General features: G+C 42.1%; 1 protein-coding gene, 1 long non-coding RNA gene and 1 pseudogene across 5 annotated transcripts in view; 2 read left to right on the plus strand and 1 right to left on the minus strand.

Moving 5' to 3' along the window:
- Positions 1-19,263, minus strand: part of PKIG (cAMP-dependent protein kinase inhibitor gamma) — a 106,748-nt gene that overhangs the window by 40,992 nt on the left and 46,493 nt on the right. The window lies entirely within an intron of this gene.
- Positions 3,986-18,052, plus strand: LOC137749617 (uncharacterized). Its single transcript, XR_011070232.1, has 4 exons — positions 3,986-4,276; positions 5,178-5,271; positions 5,412-5,611; positions 17,919-18,052. It is a non-coding gene; the product is annotated as an uncharacterized lncRNA (long non-coding RNA).
- LOC137778576 (bromodomain-containing protein 7 pseudogene) lies at positions 14,675-15,602 on the plus strand (annotated as a pseudogene).

The following is a 19,263-nucleotide window of genomic DNA, read 5'->3' on the forward strand; positions in this document are numbered from 1 at the left end:
GCTTGCAGGGCTGGTCTGAAGGGCTCAGACAGCCCCTTTGCCCCAAAGCTGCTAATTCCCACCCCCTCATTCCCAGTCCAGAGGGGGTCTCTCCCTCTGAATTTCCTTAGTACTTTATCTGTTTCTCTTAAGAAACTTAACTTTTCTCCTTCGAGGCATATTTATTTCTGGACGGATCGTATTCTGCTGCTAGAATTTGAGCTTCTTAAGCAAAAGCTCCGTATCTAATTTATGAGCATTCTGTACATATTATGAGACATTTATTAAAATAAGGAAATCCAAAAGTAACAAAAACTTGTACTGAATGTTTATCACATGCCAGATAATGTTCTAACTGCCCTATATAAATTACCTCATTTAATCTCGACAAGGATCCTATGAGGTAGCTATATTTATTATTTCCACTTGACACAAGAGGAAATTCCAGACACAGATCACCTGAGTAACTTGTTCAGCTGGTAACTGATGGCTATCTGTTGAAAGGAGTATGTGAATGAATAAATTCTGGCCACCACTACCCACCCTCTAGTCCAAACACCTGCTGTAAAATACAATTAACTTTTCACCCTACCAAAGTCAAGTTTCAGCTGTCATGCCATTTCAAATGCACTTATTCCTTATGCCACACTGCTGGAAGGTCCCCATTTTTTCCAGACGAAACTAATTGAGAAACATATGGACTTAATAAATCAAAGTAGATTTTGTTTTCTTTCCAATTAGAATCATACTTGCTTATTGTAAAAAATAGGAAAATAGAAAAGAGCAGAAAAAAAGGGAGGAAGGTCATCCATCATTCTACCATCAGGAACAGCCTGTTAACCTCCTGGGGTATGGACCCAGCAAGAACCACACCTACACTCAAAACAAGGCTTGAATTCAGAAACTTAAGTCATTTGGGGGTGGGGGAGGAGTCAACCTCACAAAAGACGACAAATGTTTGATACGTTTTTTTGGTTTTGGAGTACATCTGGCTGCCTTCTCTACAGGGTTTGATGTTCTGAGGCTCCACCTCCTGGTGCCCCCGGGCTGCTGCTGATGCTGTGTGCCGGCTGCAGAGCTGGCAGGGGAAGGGAAGCCTGGTCCCTGTGAGAATGCACCTTGAAAATGGGGAGGTTTGCAGGGTACCACACTGCCCCTCCCCTGCCTTTTTTCAGCCTTCTTAATACCTGCTTCCCACCAGCAAGAGATAGGTTTCAGATTGGGGCAGTTACGGGAGAGATGGAGCTCCACGCTTGAGTTAATTTTAAACAATCTTAAACTTGTTGATCTTTACAGCTGAAAAGAGCATGGGTCTCCTCATTTTTGAGATGGGGAATGCCAGGCCCCAGAAGGCAGGGGATTTCCTGAGGCCGCACAGCCTGGTGCTCGAACAGTAGGAAGGCCCTTCCATTGGTTTGAGGCTCTCTCTCTGACCCTGCACTTGAAACACACATCTGATTGGCCCCACCCTCTTGTTTTGGTTAACTCCTCCTCAGCCATCAGATCCCAGATGAAACGTCACTTCCTTCTGGAGGCCCTCCCTCTGAGCCAAGTGAGCTCCCCCAGGTGTATGGGTCCCACGGCACCCTCCATCTCTCCTCTCATAACCCTTAACATACGTTATTGTAAGTACATGTTATATGTCCTGTAGGGTCCACAAGGTCGACAACGTGTCCCCCTCGTTCACCGATACAGAAAAGGAAATTCAACAAATATTTTCTAAACACACACACATACCCTGGATAGTCCAAGCTTGGGTTAAAGCAACTGCTTTATGCTTAAAAAAAAAGTATCATGTTGGGGCTTACCTGGTGGCGCAGTGGTTGAGAATCTGCCTGCTAATGCAGGGGACACGGGTTCGAGCCCTGGTCTGAGAGGATCCCACATGCCGCGGAGCAACTAGGCCCGTGAGCTACAACTACTGAGCCTGAGTGTCTGGAGCCTGTGCTCCGCAACAAGAGAGGCCGCGATAGTGAGAGGCCCGCACACCGTGATGAAGAATGGCCTCCGCTTGCCACAACTAGAGAAAGCCCTCGCACAGAAACGAAGACCCAACACAGTCAAAAATAAATAAATAAATAAATAAATAAATAAATAATTAAATCCATGGGGGAAAAAAAAAAGTATCATGTCTTCTAAACTTCAAATCGGGATTCCCCTCTTGTTGGGTAGGATCATTAGAGAACAAAAGATTTCATTCCAAATAATTTCTAAAAGACAGAAACAGTTCATAGATGCATGATGACAGAAGACAAAGTCTAGAGCATAGAGGCAGGAAAGCACCCCTGGAAATGTGGAAGCCCAGGGAGGCTCTGGGCCTGGGGACGGCAAGCATCAAGAGGGTTTAGGAAGAGGGCTGAAAATTAGGGGACCCACTGAAGGTCCTGTGCCAGTCAGCTGCCCACAACACACTCGCAGCACACAGAGGGTCAGGAAGCTCTGCAGAACCCCAGGCAAACCCCAGGCCTCGCTCCTAAAAGGAGGCTTTTATTATTGATTACCAATGGCAAAAAGAAAAAACTATCATAGGGCATCTGAGGAAAACCAACAGCGTGACAGAGACTGAAATAAAGAGAAAATAGACTCCATCATGGGAAAAAGATTCAGGCAAATGAAAAGCTTTACAGAAAAATTCTTACATCTTCAGAGAGATTCTGAAGATACTGTGTCCATAAAGCATAAAATAAGCTGACAAAACTGGGCTCTTAGAAATTAACAATATGAATACTGAAATTAACAATTCAAGAGAAGGACTGTAAAATATGAAAAGGAAATCTTTCAAAACATAGGGAAAAAATATTCAAAGGATACAAAAGGATCTTGATATAGAACAACAATCCAGGAAGTTCAATGTCAGACTAAATAGGAATTCCATAAAAAGAACAGAATAGAAAGGAAAGGAAAGTACAACAGGAAGTTATCTAAGAAATCAAGAGGAAAATTTCCCAGAGCCGAAGGAAGACTGCATCTTCGAACGGCAAAGCTTAAAATGCACAGAGAGTATGAGAAAAGACCACACCCAGACACAGTGTCCTGAACTTTCAGAATTCATAAGGAAAAAATGCTACAAGTTTCTAGAGAGACAGATTATTTCAAGAGAAAAGAATCAGACTGGTATCAGACCTCTTGCCAGCAATGCTGGGTGCCTGAGGAAAAGGAGCAATGCATTCCAAGGGAAAAGTTCTAAAAGAAAATGATTTGGGGCCTAGAATTTATACTCAGAAAGGCAATATAAAGACATTTTCAGAACTGCAAGGACTTAGAACAATTTATCACTCATGTACTGTTTTCTCAGTAAACTTCTGGAGAAGTTTACCTAAACAAGCGTTTAAACTAAAAAATAAGATTTAAAAAAAATTTATTTTTGTAATTAATTTATTTTTATTATTAATTTATTTATTTTTGGCTGCGTTGGATCTTTGTTGCTGTGTGCGGTCTTTCTCTAGTTGCAGCGAGTGGGGCTACTCTTCGTTGCGGTGCGCAGGCTTCTCATTGCGGTGGCTTCTCTTGTTGCAGTGCACGGGCTCTAGGTGCGCGGGCTTCAGTAGTTGTGGCTCGCGGGCTCTAGAGTGCAGGCTCAGTAGTTGTGGCGCACGGGCTTAGTTGTTCCACGGCATGTGGGATCTTCTTGGACCAGGGCTTGAACCCCTGTCCCCTGCATTGGCAGGTGGATTCTTAACCACTGCGCCACCAGGCAAGTCCCCAAAAGTAAGATTTTGCAAAGCAGGGATCTAATAATAGAAGTGAAAGGCACAGGGGGAGAAGGGGGGGGGGAGAGGGAGGGGAGGGGAGGGGAGGGGAGGGGAGGGGAGAGGAGGGGAGAGGAGGGGAGGGGGAGGGGAGGGAGAGGGGAGGGGAGGGGAGGGGAGGGAGAGGGGAGGGGAGGGGAGGGGGAGGGGAGGGGGAGGAGGAGGGGAGGGGGAGGGGAGGGGGAGGAGGAGGGGAGGGGGAGGGGGAGAAGAAGAAGGCAGCTTTGGGACCTGGCTGACTCGAGAGCCTAAGGAGCGTCAGTCTGACTCAAGCAGAAGGGTGGAAGCTCCAGGAAAATAGGACGGGACTCTGACAAGCCTGCCAAAAACTGTACTGAAAGTCTACGGGAAAGATTCAGCACGACAGAACAAGGGAAACTGAGCATGTTAAAGAAGAAGCTATTGTTAAGTCCAGGAAAACCGTCAGACAGAAAGGAAAAATAATTAGAACGTTACTGGCTCAGCGGTAAATAATATTTACAGTGCCGTAACACTGAAAAACAGCGAATACGAATTTAACCAAAAAACTGTGGTGCTGGGAGAAAAGGGTAAGGGAGAAAAGAGTGAGCGGGGCTGTGGTGTTTATAACAAGGCTAAGGCCTCATGTGCCATCCTAGGAGGTCAACGGGCAATGTTTAAAACTGATGAATAAAGAGCGGTACGGTTCTGTGTGGTCCTTGTTTGGATCTCATTTGAAAAATAAATATTTTGAGTTAATTGGAGATCTTTGCTAGTAATAAGGGATTATTAATTATTTCATTGTGTAATAATGGGAGTGTAGTTATGTTTTTAAAAAAAGGAGTTATTCTCTTAGAGATACATGCTGAAGTAATTATTGGTGAAATGTTGTCTAGAATTTATCCCCAAATTATCTATGAGCAGGGGGAAAATGGCCACAAGCACAGATGAAACAAGTTTGGTCACGATTCTTGAAGCTGGGTAATGGGTGGTACATGACGATCTGTTATACTATTCTCTCTAGTACTGTATGTTTGAAAATTTCCATAATAAAAATGTTTTAAAGACAGAGATGGCTGCATAAGCATATTACTTAGATATATGGAGAGAGAAACACTAGAACAAAAACCTAACAGGATCAAAAGTGGATGGTCTTGGGAGCAGGACAGGAGGGAAGGGAAAATGGGGTGGAGGCAGGGGACAGCTGTTTTCTAGTGTCAGTTTATAATGATATTTGACCTTAAAAGAACAAAGCAAACCTATGTGCATGTGCCGTTTTAACAAAAACAAGCTTAATTTTTAAAAAGTAATAGAGGCAATATTACTTAGAGAAATGGAGATAACCACCAGAAGAGCTAAAAGCAGAAAAATTAAATGGCTGCCTCAGGTAAGGGGGTAAGCAGCCTTTCTGGACTCGTAGATTTTTTTTTTTTTTTTTTTGATGATTTCATGATTACTTTGATTTTTAAAAATGTTATCTGTTTTTATCAGTTATTGCCATGAGCGTTTAGCTGGGCCTTTTGGTCATCCTGACATCTACAAAATGAAGCTGTTTCTCCAGGTGAAGAATCCTAAACCGCCCAGAGTGAGTATCTCCACATGAAATGTAACAATAACTATTATTGCCGTTTATCTATTATCTACCATCTGCCAGAGCTTTACATATGTTATTTCTAATCTTCACAACACTCCTGCAAGGCAGGTATTGACTTTTCCATTTTACAGATAAAAAGACTAAGGCTGAGAGGCATTGGCTCATCGGCTTGAGCCCACAGAATACAGAAGGCCAGGCTTGGGAGACCCTTTCCACTTTCCCACCTTTACAGTCTACTGTTCGGTACAATCCAGAAAGTACTGTTACATCCATTTTCTCTTCAACTCCACGAAACAGGATTATCCTCGCTTGACAGATGAAGAAACTAAAGGTAAGAAAAGTTGGGTAACTTGCCCAAGAATCCAGGTTCCTGATCCTTATCCTTTACTTGCTACCATCCCTGTCCTCTGTCCTCTCAATAGCTAAACGTCAAGATCTTCATAGCCTCCACACGGGCATTTGACATGATGAATGCAGCTGAAGGAGGAATTTTCAGAGAAAGAGACTTATTTTTTCCAAGGGAAATATAGTAATAAACTGTGGAATGTCCTCAGTTGCTGTAGTGTCAGCATTTTGCTCAAGTCCTCAACGGGGCTTTTGAAACGTCAGTGGCCTGCCTGCCTGGCATATGGCAGGGCAGCTGCTGGCACAGGGCAGCTGCTGGCATGGCCGTTCGGATCACTGTGCTGCTCTTCTTGGCTCCACAAGAAAGGGATGAGTCGTGTGTGCTTCTGCCCTGAAAAGAGAATGTCTGTGTCTCCTAAATCGACTTCAGTCAATGGCCAGGTGGCCCCACGGCTTTTTAGAGCTGCCAGGGATCTTAGGTCTGGGCTCCTCTAGAGCAGAGGCAGGTCCATAAAGCTGTTGGATGGGCTGGGTCGGGGTGGGAGCCGAAGGTGGGGAACGGAAGGGCCTGAGGATGTGGCCCCCAGTCATCTCAAGCCCTGGGGACCGGGGTCGCTGACAGCAGCCTAAGAGTAGGGCGCAAGCATGTGGTGTGAGATGTTGCTCCCGGGCTGCTCTGGCATCTGAACAATGGCCAAGCTTCCAAGGGGGAAGAAGCTGTTTACTTGAGTTCAAACTATTTATAGCACCAGCAATCTGCACATATTTGGATGACAAATTTCTGGGCTTCAAGTGAGCGGTGCTTTGCTCCTGGACAATTTCACCAAACACATTCCCTCCCCACGCCACCCCCAGACCCCCCTCGCTAACACATGTTGCCCTCAGGATGTTTTATTTAAGTTGCTGAGTTTAAAAAGATTATAAAAAGAAATTACATTTTAAGAACTAGTGACTTTTAATCCATTTGTCTGTGAGTTTAAGCTACACAATATTATTTTCTTTAAGGCTTGAATCAGGCATTAAATTCTAATACATGTGTATGCTATAAACAAACACAACTGAAATAAAAACAGTACCTGAATGAGGTCTGTAATTTAACATGTGCTATATCACTTACTGTTGCTGCACTAAGCTCAAGACCTACAAAGAGAATGTTTCTTATAACACAGGTTACGTAGCATGATAAAAGGCTTCACAGAACAGATCCACAAACAATATGTAATCATATAGGCATTCCAAACAAACAAAAGAGGTCTTATTACCCACCGATTCTGGGGCAGAAGCAGTTGTAGGGTCCAGAGCTCAAGGCCCTCTCCCCTGACCGCATGCCATAGAGGAGAGGGTTTGACTATAACAGAAAGATGTGCAGAGGCCTCTGCATAGTTTTAACTTACAGAAGGTATTATACCCTTGCCAACAAATTCATCTGGAAAAACCAGCTTATCTCTAAAAGCTGCCTTGTTTTTATAGCAAAAGCAAGGCTTGATCAGCCATCTCCTCTGAGCCAGGCACTGCCTAATTCCCAAGGGGAAAAGTGGAGGTTAATCAACATGTAAATATATTGGCTAAAACATTGGTGGCTTCCAGTCCTATCACACAATGCAGGCAGGAAGTAGCACAGAGAAAAAGGGCAGGAAGTGAGAAGAGAGCTTCACAGGATAAGGGGTGATGCTGGACAATTAATTTAGGGAGAAGGAACAGAAGGGATTCCTCAAAGGGACTAACTTGTTTTCTTATCTTTTCCCCCTGCCTACGAAGCTCATTAGAAGACAGACAGAAAGGTCTCTAGGATAATCTTTTGCTTAACTCCACTTTTTAAGATCAGGAGAAAAGTACTGGTGAGGGTGGAGGAATGAAACATGTCTATACACAGAGGGAATGTAAATTATTTTAGAATTATTTTGCAGGCCAATTTGTCAGTATTTGGTCAATATATGACCCACAATTTAAAAAAAATTTTTTTAATTGAAGTATAGTTGATTTACAATGTTGTGTTAATTACTGCTGTACAGCAAAATGATTCAGTTACACACACATATATATATTAATACATGCTTTTTTTTAAAAAATATTCTTTTCCATTATGGTTTATCACAGGATAGTGAATGTAGTTCTCTGTGCCATATAGCAGGACCTTGTTGTTTATCCATCCTATATGTAAAAGCTTACAGCTGCTCACCCCAACCTCCCACTCCATCCCTCCTCCCCTAACCCCCTCCCCCTTGGCAAACCACCAGTCTGTTCTTTATGTCTGTGACTCTGTTTCTGTTTCATAGATAGTTCATTTGTATGACCCCAAATTTTAATGCATGTAATTTTGATCCCAAGATTCTACTCCAAGGAATTTAAAGACTATCCTCCTCATTCAGACCTTATTTAAAATGTCACTTCTTGAGGACTTCCCCAACCCAACCAACCTAAGGAAACGCCCACCTACCTATCATATCACCTTCTTTTTTTTTTTTTTTTAAGAGATTTATTCCAGACTTTTATTTCTTAATTTCTTTTGAGACAGCTCTTCCATTGAAATCACTTCCAAAAACCCAGATTTATAGAATTTCCATTACATGACGCTATCTTTTATTTTTAATTTAATTTTATTTTATTTATTTATTTTTGTCTGTGTTGGGTCTTCGCTTCTGTGCGAGGGCCCTCTCTAGCTGCGGCAAGCGGGGGCCACTCCTCATCGCGGTGCGTGGGCCTTACACTATCGCAGCCTCTCTTGTTGAGGAGAACAGGCTCCAGACATGCAGGCTCGGCAATTGTGGCTCATGGGCCCAGTTGCTCCGCGGCATGTGGGATCCTCCCAGACCAGGGCTCGAACCCGTGTCCCCTGCATTAGCAGGCAGATTCTCAACCACTGCGCCACCAGGGAAGCCCCATATCACCTTCTTTTAACTGTCTGCACAGCACTGTCCTTTTTCCTGTTCATTAATTTGTTTACTGCCAGCCTTTCATTGTTCCCTCCCCTACTCCCACATTAAAATGCCAGCTTTGTAAGAGCAGGGACCGGTCTGTCTAATATACTGCTCTTCCTATGTGTTGGATACTAGCCAGGGACATTCCATGCATCATCTCATTCAATCCTCACAGCCAGAGGTTCCTGTTATCAGCCTCACTTAACAGAAGAACAAATTGAGGGACTTTCTCGGTGGTCCAGTGGTTAAGAATCCGCCTTCCAATGCAGGGGACTCGGGTTTGATCCCTCCCTGGTCGGGGAACTAAGATCCTACATGCCGCGGGGCAACTAAGCCAGCATGACGCAACTATTGAGCCTGTGCACTCTGGAGCCCACGAACTCTGGAGCCCACAAACCACAACTAGAGAGAAGCCCGCACGCCACAACTAGAGAAGCCCGTGAGCCACAATGAAGAGCCAGCATGCCACAACAAAAGATCCCGTGTGCCGCAACTAAGACCTGACACAGCCAAATATAAAAAAAAAAAAAAAGAACAAACTGAGGCACAGGTTAAGTCTAGTAAGTGGCCAGCAAGTCACAGTGGGAATGTGAACACTGGTGTGCCTGACTGCAAAGCTCTAAACTGTCTTTCTCCAAATGAACCAAAGTTTCAATGTGCGTAATTTTTGACCAAGCGATTCCAGTTTTGGAAATTTATCATGTGGAGATAATCATACAAGAACACATAGTTAGATGTATCTTTATTTATTACAGATTGCTTATGGTAGCAAAAATTGGAAATAAGCTTAGGCAAGTCACCAGTTAGCTATAAGCCTCAAGTTTGCTTTTTGGTAAACGGGCCCCATCTCAGAGACACTGTCAGGATTTAATGAGCCAATGCACAGTACCTGGCTCCTAATTACTGTTTTGTTGTTGTTATTACATGAATTTAAATCTCTAAAAGGATATACAATATACCAAAGTGTATATTATAATAGAGGCTGTCTCTGGACAGCAGGATTACAGATTTCATTAACTAAATGGTATACTTCCACATTGTTCTAATTTTTATAAAATGCATATTAGTGTTATACTCTTCAAAAATAAATAAATAAATAAATAAATAAATAAATAAATAAATAAATAAATACATTACTATCCTCTTAAAAGAAGATGGAGATGGGACTTCCCTGGTGGCACAGTGGTTAGGAATCTGCCTGCCAGTGCAGGGGACACGGGTTCGAGCCCTGGTCCGGGAAGATCCCACATGCCGCGGAGCAACTAAGCCCGTGCGCCACAACTACTGAGCCCGCGCACCTAGAGCCCGTGCTCGGCAAAAAGAGAAGCCACCGCCATGAGAAGCCCCCACTCGCCACAACTAGAGAAAGCCTGTGCGCAGCAATGAAGACCCAACGCAGCCAAAAAATAAATTTATTAAAAAAAAAAAAAAAAAGAAGAAGATGGAGAAAATACAGTTGGAGGAAATTAAACAGAGGAAGAAACTCAGTTTATGGGACAGAAAGGGAAACTAATTTAGCAGATTTGAAAATTAAAATGTTCCTGCTCTTTTGTTCTATGTAAGAACAAGATCTTCAATGTGCTTACAGGTCCTGTCTCATTGCAAGGGCCTACATTCACAGTGATGTGAAAGAGATCCTTAATAGGAGTACAGACCTACAGAATTGATTAAGATGGCCTCAGGAAATTTGAGAAGATGTTGAAATATATATATATATAAAGAAAAAAAGTCTTTATAACCACACCTGCCTTCTAAAGAGAAAGACTCTTTTCAAATGGAAGGCCCTTTGGCTGCTGATCATCTTTTTGGGTTCAGCCATGCAAAAAAAATAACAGAAATAAAAGCTGAAGGCTGCCAAGTAGCTCTGCACAGTAATGAAAGGTGACCTGGAATTCTAAGGGAAGTCTGTGAGGAACAGAAGGAGGAGGAGCCAGGAAGATGGCGGAGGTCTGCATTTTCTGCCATGTGACCCCTTTCCGGGACTCTCAGATCATTAGCAAAGATGGTAACGCTTACAAATGCTCTTTGTGGGTGTATTCTTTGCTCTTGATGGCATCCAGGAAGGGACTGAGTTTCAGTTATGAGCTGACAGGTTGAGAAACAGAAAGAGGAGGCAGAGATAACCAGGAGAACATAAGCCACACCTTCACGCCTAAGGCATCTATACCATCTTGGGGAAACTTTGGACCTCTACAGGGCATCAAACAAGGGGTCACGCTAATCTGATCTAGATCTTAAAGTGCTAACACACCCAGGTTATACATGGTTTATTTATCAAGTGAGATCAATGTACAAATTGATATGTGTGTGTGTGCAGGAAAATAAGTAGGGTAGAGTATGCCACAGAGTTGAAAAGCTTTCCACAGTTTCCTACTTATTTTTGGTCACATACTCCTTTGAGAATGCGATGAAAGCTAAGATTCTGCTCTTCAGAAAATGCCTGTCTTCAAATGAATCCGATTTCAAGGGGTTTTTGGGAACCCCTGAAGGCCCTCTCTGGATCCACGACAGGTCCACAGACCAAGTTCAAGAATTCTTGTTTTAGGGAAACCACAACAACGTTGATGGACATTGCTTGTTGTTGACAATGGGGATCAAAAGCCACCTTGCAGTTTGCAGAAGGCATAAGAACACTGCCAACATTCATTCATTTATAAACATTTGTTGGAGACCTAATACCCCAGGTCCTGACGGTATAAAGATAAATGCAATGCGATCCCTGTACTCACTGAATTATGGTCAACTGAGGGGAGGAAACAAGAAAACAGACCACTACAATAGGGTGGGGTGAGGCAGACAGTAGGTACGTTTCAGACTAACCTCGCCCCCTCGACTTCCTTTTTGGCTCCAGGATTTACTAATTACAAATGAAACAACAGGTGAGAATGACTGACATGAATACTGAGGACAAGCAGAGGAAAGCAGCACAGGGCCAGGACACTGGGGCCATTTAAATGGCCAGCTGGCTCCTCTGTGGACTTGGGATTTCCCTCTGTGTCTGTATAAAAATACCACCGCCCCCCCGCCCCCCGCCTGCCAAATCAGAGCTCTTTTCCTTAATAAACAGTAACCATGGATTTTTTTTTTCAATGTTACTTTAAGAAAAAGGAATTAACAAAGTCAAAGATTCTTCCGAAAAAGTCACCTATGCTAAGAGAAGCCTAGGTCCACATTGCTGGTTTGCTTTGTTAGATCAGCAAATATTTCTTGGGCTCTGAAATAATAATAATAATGCCTGATATTTGCATTACATGGGTACTTTCACACAGACTGTCTCATTTTTTCTACAAAACATCTTGTCACAGGTTATTCCCATTTAATAGAAGAAGAAATGGAGGCAAAGAAGGGCAGAGTGACTTGCCTACGGTCATTTATAGTTTTTAAGTTCTGCAGCCAAAATCAGAATACAGACCTACCTACCTTTTCCTAAACTCAGGGAAAATGACAGTAATGACAGAAACAGGAAGGTCAGGAGAGGCAGCAGCCTTGAGGGATAGAGAGTAGAGAGAATATGTTACTGTGGCACCTTTTAAGTATGGGTGTTGAAATCAGATGGACTTGAGGGAAAATCCTGGCTCCTTCACCTACTTACTAGCTGTGTGACCTCAGGCAAATCACTTAACCTCTCTGAATTCTGGTATCTCATTTGTAAAACGAAGAAAATAATAGTGTCTATCTCATCTGAATATAGGGAGGTGAAAGGAAGAACAGGAGGTAGAGTGATGTGGAGGCGTGATAATTTCTTCATCTTTCACAGAAGGAAATTAAAGGATACAGAATGAGTGGATTAGGACACTAGACATTTCAGCCAATAAGATGGACCAAATATCCTGAAACCTTCCTCCCAAACACCTCAAATGATGGGTGCCATCACCCTAGCAAATATGTCAAATGCATGGCTGAGCCTAAAAGTGAACATGGGAAGTTTTCTGAGGCCAAAGAAGCATATATCCAGCGAGACAAGCAAGCACCAGGGCCTTAAAGACATCTGCAATTCTAATAATACAGTGCTACTTATCAAAGTTAGCTGTCTAAAAAGACAAATGAAGAAAAATACAGATGTATGTGTATATATCTTATTGAGAATTTTAGAGGTAACCCCGCAATTACTAAAAACCATTAGAGTAAAAAACAAGTGGCTTTCAGGAGAAAGCCTGGGTAAGTGGGGAGGGAGGTTTTTAAACTGTTTTCCTTGTATCTTTCTGTCCCTTCTGGGTATTTATTTTTGTGTACATGTATTACTTTTATATTTTTGTTAAACTGGCAAAGGAAGGAAGGTTGGTGGAATTCTGCCATTACCAACCATAATAAATAATGTTATAAATAACATAAATTTCAGAAGAAAAAAAATTGAATCTTATGATGACAGGAATAGGTATTCTGCTTTAAATGTGCCTTATCAAAGATTTCTTTTTAATGATAATACCCAGTGTTGTGGAGCTATGGGAACATGTATCAATAGGTAAGGATGGAAACTTTCCTAAAAGGTAATTTGACAACACGTACTGAAATCCTTAAAATTGTACATGCACAGGGTGGGGTTGGGGGGTGGACATGGAAACTATACTTTCTGCTCAATTTTGCTTGAACCTAAAGCTGGTCTAAAAAATAATGTTTACTAATTTTAAAAAAACGTACACGCCCTTTGACCTGGTGGTCATTTCATTTCTAAGAATTTATCTTCAAGGACTTCCCTGGTGGCGCAGTGGTTAAGAATCTGCTTGCCAATGCAGGGGACAGGGGTTCAAGCCCTGGTCCGGGAAGATCCCACATGCCGCGGAGCAACTAAGCCCTTGCATCACAGCTACTGAGCCTGAGTTCTAGAGCCTGCGAGCCACAACTGCTGAGCCCGTATGCTGCGACTACTGAAGCCCACACGCCTAGAGCCCCTGCTCTGCAACAAGAGAAGCCACTGCAATGAGAAGCCCGCGCACCGCAATGAAGAGTAGCCCCCATTCGCTGCAACTAAAGAAAGCCCGCGCGTAGCAACGAAGACCCAACGCAGCCAAAAATAATTTAAAAAAATAAATTTAAAGAAAAGAGAATTTATCTTTGAGGAGGCATTATGGGTGTGTGCAAAGACCTGACTCAAGGTTGTTCGCTGCAGCACTGCTTAGTACAGTGAAAAACTGAAAACAACCCTAAAAGTCCACAATTAGGGAGTAGCTAAATAAACTTTGGTACATCTATAGAATGTTGTATAGAATATTCTATAGAATGGAATACTATGCAGTGATAAGTGATGCTATAGAAGCATATCTAATAAAACATGAAAAAAAGTCTCACTTTAATGTTAAGGTGTATATATAGTAGGGCCTCATGTTTGTAAAAGGGAAAACAGTATTTTGCATAAAAAATGGATGAAACTATTAGTAACACTGCAGGTAATTTTTATTTTCTTCTGTCAGTTTATTGGCATTTAAAATTTTTTCTGCCATGCATTATTTTTGTAATAAAAATACAGTATTATTTCTGTAAAAAGAAAAAATGTAAAAAGTTATTTTTAAGTTCCTTAGACAATACATATCAACTGCTACAAATATGCATACACTGTGACTGTAAGTGAAAGAGATATTTATAGTTATTTCTAACAGTGAAAAAATGGAAACAGTCAAAATATCAAACACACTGGCCACTAAAAAATAATGGAGAGAGACATGAGGCACGCTCTGTCAGGGCCCTTCTCCTGCCCTCTACCCCCCTGGCCTGGCCCAGAAGGTGAGTTGCCAACCTGGGCCTGGCACAGGGGGCAGGCACTGGGGTCGCTCCCACGTGTGGAAGATGCACAAGAAACACAAGCCAGACCAAGACCTGTAGAAGGAGTAGGGAGAGGAGCACTGAAGCTGTACCAGAAGGTGGGGGGAAAGTCTCCAAGCTCCTTCCAGGTTCCTCAGCCATGACCCAGGTCACTTGATGACAGGAATGATCATGACGAGCTAAGGATAGAGAAAGGAAAAGGAGAAAGACTGGAGGGAAGCGGGTCCTGGGAAAGGAAAATAAAATAGGTGAAGAAAAAGGAGGATTTTTAGAAAAGTGAGACAGATGGCAGAGTATGAGGCAGGACCTGTAAGATGGAAGTGCCCTGAGTGGCCTCTGAGATCCTTAGGCAGAGCCCTGATTCGAAAGCTTTGATGAGACAACCACAGAGAAAGGACCCCGGAGCTTTCTTCCCATTTCCCACGACTGACCGTATTGCTCCTGGCAGCTCGATGATGCTCAGACATCCAGTAGATTTTAGTACAATGAAAGATTAGATCAAGGACAAGGCTATCAGTCCTTAGAACTAAAGGTAACTTCAAACTAATGTGCACCACTGCCATGATTTATAACAAACAGAGACTGTTTATTTAAGAGCTGCAAAGAGGCTATTGTGTCCACAGATGACAATTCTTAGCCAGGAAAAAATTCCAGGCCTGAAGCAGTGCAGTCTTTAAGAGAGCAGACTTGCAAAAGATCAAAGGGATCCCCCTCTCATCCTTGGGGAGGACAAAGGCTGTTGGCGGAGAGATAAGAAGACTCTGTAGATACTTAGGTTGAAGTTTTTTAAAGTCCCATAAGGAAAACAAAAAGAAAGATGATACACTTGAAGACAAATTTAAAGGCAACAAATTAGAAAGGGAACAAAAGCAGACAGGCTGCTTCTGTGAGAGAAACTAGAGGAAGCTGACCCAAAAGCCCATTAACAGTCAGTTTGAATTTGAGAAAATTAGATGGGACAATGACACTGAGACTTCTCCATCCCATGGACCCCATGATAGGAGAACCAGGCTACTGCCTTGTAAGATGGGGAATAAAACCAGAAGACTTCAGTGTGGACTGAATATGTTACATGTGGTCAAAGAAGAGAAGAACAAAGTCCACGGTCCCTACAATTCTTATGCACCAACTACTAACTCCATGTTTACAAATATCAGCAAGAATGATTCTGATTTAATTGACTTAAGTGATAGGAAAGACGGATCTTCTATGGACTCTTCAGCATCCATTAGTTTCTGGCCATATCCCAAGATTATCCATATGTTTCTTGGACTTCTAACAATAGAATCCTCTATGAACTGAAGACACTTTTATCTGAAGCTGAGAGCTAAAAGGGACACTTAACAGAGCAAAAGGCAAAAATAAAATAAAATAAAACACATTTCAATTACAGAAATAGAGCCAATAGTTCCTTTGGACTCTAGCAATCAAGACAGGCTCGCAACACTGAACGCACTAAGCAACGCTGGCACGCCAGGTGAGGTTTCTGGCTGAAGGGGCTGATGTCCCAAGGGAACCATGTTGAGGACATCATACTCTACTTAGGGAGCTCCAAGAGGCCCTGAATGAATGTTGCAGCACTGACTGCCTGTCTCAGTCTCTTAGGACCCTCTTGCACAGACAGTATCTCCCTGAACAAGTAACCAATAATCTTAAAGAACTTGCACAGCAAGTAACTCCTGTTGCAACTACTCAAATCTCCGTAGTGCAAAAGCAGCCACTGAGAATGTGTAAACAAATGAGCGTGGCTGTATTACGATAAGGCTTTATTTACCAAAACAAATGGCAGGCCAGATTTGACCTGCAGGCCAGAGTTTGCCGATTTCTCATTAGAGGACAGGATACTGGTAGTCAATGGCATGCAATGTTGAAAGAGTTTTAAAAGTCATCACCTACGGTCATCTCAAGTGAAGTCCATACTGAAAACAGCTATTTCAAACTCAGTCGTCACTGCTGTACACCAATGAAAGGCATGAGGAATATAAAAGTCATGAACTGGGCTAAGTGCATCTAACTCCACTAAACAGGAATTCTCATCCATTGCTGATGCAGTCATACATTGGTGTAGCATCATTTAGGAAACCAATATAAAAAATTCACACATCTGGGCTTCCCTGGTGGCGCAGTGGTTGAGAATCTGCCTGCCAATGCAGGGGACACGGGTTCGAGCCCTGGTCTGGGAAGATCCCACATGCCGCAGAGCAACTAGGCCCGTGAGCCACAATTACTGAGCCTCCGCGTCTGGAGCCTGTGCTCCGCAACAAGAGAGGCCGCGATAGTGAGAGGCCCGCGCACCGCGATGAAGAGTGGCCCCCGCTCGCCGCAACTAGAGAAAGCCCTCGCACAGAAACGAAGACCCAACACAGTCAAAAATAAATAAATAAATAAAATTAAAAAAAAAAAAAAATCACACATCTGCCTTGGCAAATCACTTTTAGGGATTTATCACAAAAGCATACTTTCACAAGTGTGAAATATGTATTCATTGCAGCAAAAGATTAGAAATAATCTAAATACCCATCAATAAGGGATAGGTTAAATAAAGTAAGGTACTTTCAAGCAAAAGAAGCCTATGCAACCATAACAATTTAGAAAGACAATGATAGTTATTTAGTGGTACAAAAATATTTCCAAAATATGTATGTTTTTAAAAGCCTGATGTGGAACAATATTAACAGTATACTACTGAAGTTGTAGTTAAGAAAAAAATATACATATTTACTTTTATATGAATCAAATATCTCTAGAAAAATACATGAGAAACTGGAAACAGTGGTAGGTTTCCCCAGTCTAGCTAAAGAGTAAGAATGAAACGAAGACTTTTCTTTTTTCTCTTAGAGATACACGACCCAATCAAGAACCACACTTTGAAACTGATTATTTCTTGAATCTCTTCTGTTCTAGAATAGCGCCCCCATGTCTTGTAAAGAACTGATATCTTTACAGTAGTGAGTATTCTAATATTTGCAACATGATCTATCTCAACTTTTATTTGGGTTTTTTAATGTCTCTCAATAGTTTTATGATTTTCTCCATAGGGACCTGCTATTTTTGATGTTGTGATAGAGATTATCTTTTTTATTTTTAACATCTTTATTGGAGTATAATTGCTTTACAATGTTGTGTTAAGTTTCTGCTGTATAACAAAGTGAATCAGCTGTATGCATACGTATATCCCCATATCCCCTCCCTCTTGCGTCTCCCTCCCACCCTCCCTATTCCACCCCTCTAGGTGGTCGCAAAGCACTGAGCTGATCTCCCTGTGCTATGCAGCTGCTTCCCACTAGCTATCTATTTTACATTTGGTAGTGTATATATGTCAGTGCCACTCTCTCACTTCCTCCCAGCTTACCCTTCCCCCTCCCTGTGTCCTCAAGTCCATTTAGAGGTTATCTTTTAAAATTTAATTTTCTGTTTGTAGTTGGTATATAGAAATATAATTGATTTTGTATATTGACTTAGTATTCAGCAAACTTGCAAAACTTTTATTAACTTTAATAATAGATATATAGAATTTTTTGTAATTTCTATATAAACAGTGTCATCTATAAACAATAAGTTATTCTTTCTTTCTAATACTTAAACATTTCATTTTTCCTGTCTCATTCCAATTACTAGAACTTCCAACAAATGTTGAATAGACAAGATGAAAATGGGCACCTCTGGTTCCTGACCTCAAAGTGGAAATTTCCTGAAAGTGAAAATTTACCATTAAGTATTATGTTTGCTGTACATGTTTTATAGTTACTTCTTTACCAGATTAAGAAAGCTCCCTTCTATTCCTAGGTGGCTAAAAGTTGTTGTTGTTGTTTTAATCAGGAACGGATGTTGAATTTTATCATACAATCATGATTTTTCCCTTTTAATCTGTTAGCAAACTATCCTAATTGAGTCTTTGGTATTAAACCAATCTTGCATTTCTGGTATAAACCCAACTTGGTCATGATGTATTATCCTTTTCATATACTGTTAGAGCAAATTGTATTTTCCAAAGATAGCCTCAACGATATTACCCCATCCCACATGCTTTTCATTTTTCTTTTTTTTTTTGGCTGCCTTGGGTCTTTGCTGCTGAGCGCGGGCTTTCTCTAGTTGTGGCGAGCGGGGGCTACTCTTCTTTGTGGTGCACGGACTTCTCATTGCAGTGGCTTCTCTTGTTGTGGAGCATGGGCTCTAGGCACGCAGGCTTCAGTAGTTGCAGCACACGGGACCACAGAATGTGCAGGCTTCAGCAGTTGTGGCTTGCAGGCTCTACAGCACCGGCTCAGTAGTTGTGGCGCATGGGCTTAGTTGCTCCGCGGCACCACATGTTTTTCTTACAACGTGACCTTGACACTCCTCCCATTGAGTGGTGGGGTCTATGATCCTTTCCCTGGAATCTGGATGGACCTTTGTCTCAACCAAGAGAGTACTATGGATACGGTGGTATGTGAATTTCAAGACTAGATTATAAAAATGCTGAGCACTTCCAATTTGCTCTTAGGACTCTGCACTTGAAACCCAGCTGCCATGCTGTGAGGAAGCTTGAACTAGTCCATTCAGACAGACCACAAGGAGAGATCATATGCAGGCGTTCCAGTTGAGATGAGCTGAGGTTCTACACAACAGCCAGCTGAGGGTCTTTACAATAGCAAGCATCAACTGTAGGACATGCAAATGAAAATGCCTCCAGATGATTCCAACATTTTCTCTGAGTCTTCCAATCAGGGGGCCCAGAAAACATGGAGCAGAGACAAGCTGTCACCATTTTGCCCTGTCCAAATTCCTGACTCACAGAATCCCTATAATAATAAAATGGCTGTTTTAAGCCACAGCATTTTGGTTAGTTTCTTACACGACTATAGTAAGTGAAGTATTGGACTTGCTTTGCTAATATTTAGTTTAGGATTTTTCATATCCATAAGTAAAAGAGGCTGTGAATTTTCTTTTCTTATAATGTCATTGTCAGGTTTCTTTGTTTTGC

The sequence above is a fragment of the Eschrichtius robustus genome, chromosome 16 (genome assembly GCF_028021215.1).
Source record: "Eschrichtius robustus isolate mEscRob2 chromosome 16, mEscRob2.pri, whole genome shotgun sequence".
NCBI lineage: Eukaryota > Metazoa > Chordata > Mammalia > Artiodactyla > Eschrichtiidae > Eschrichtius > Eschrichtius robustus.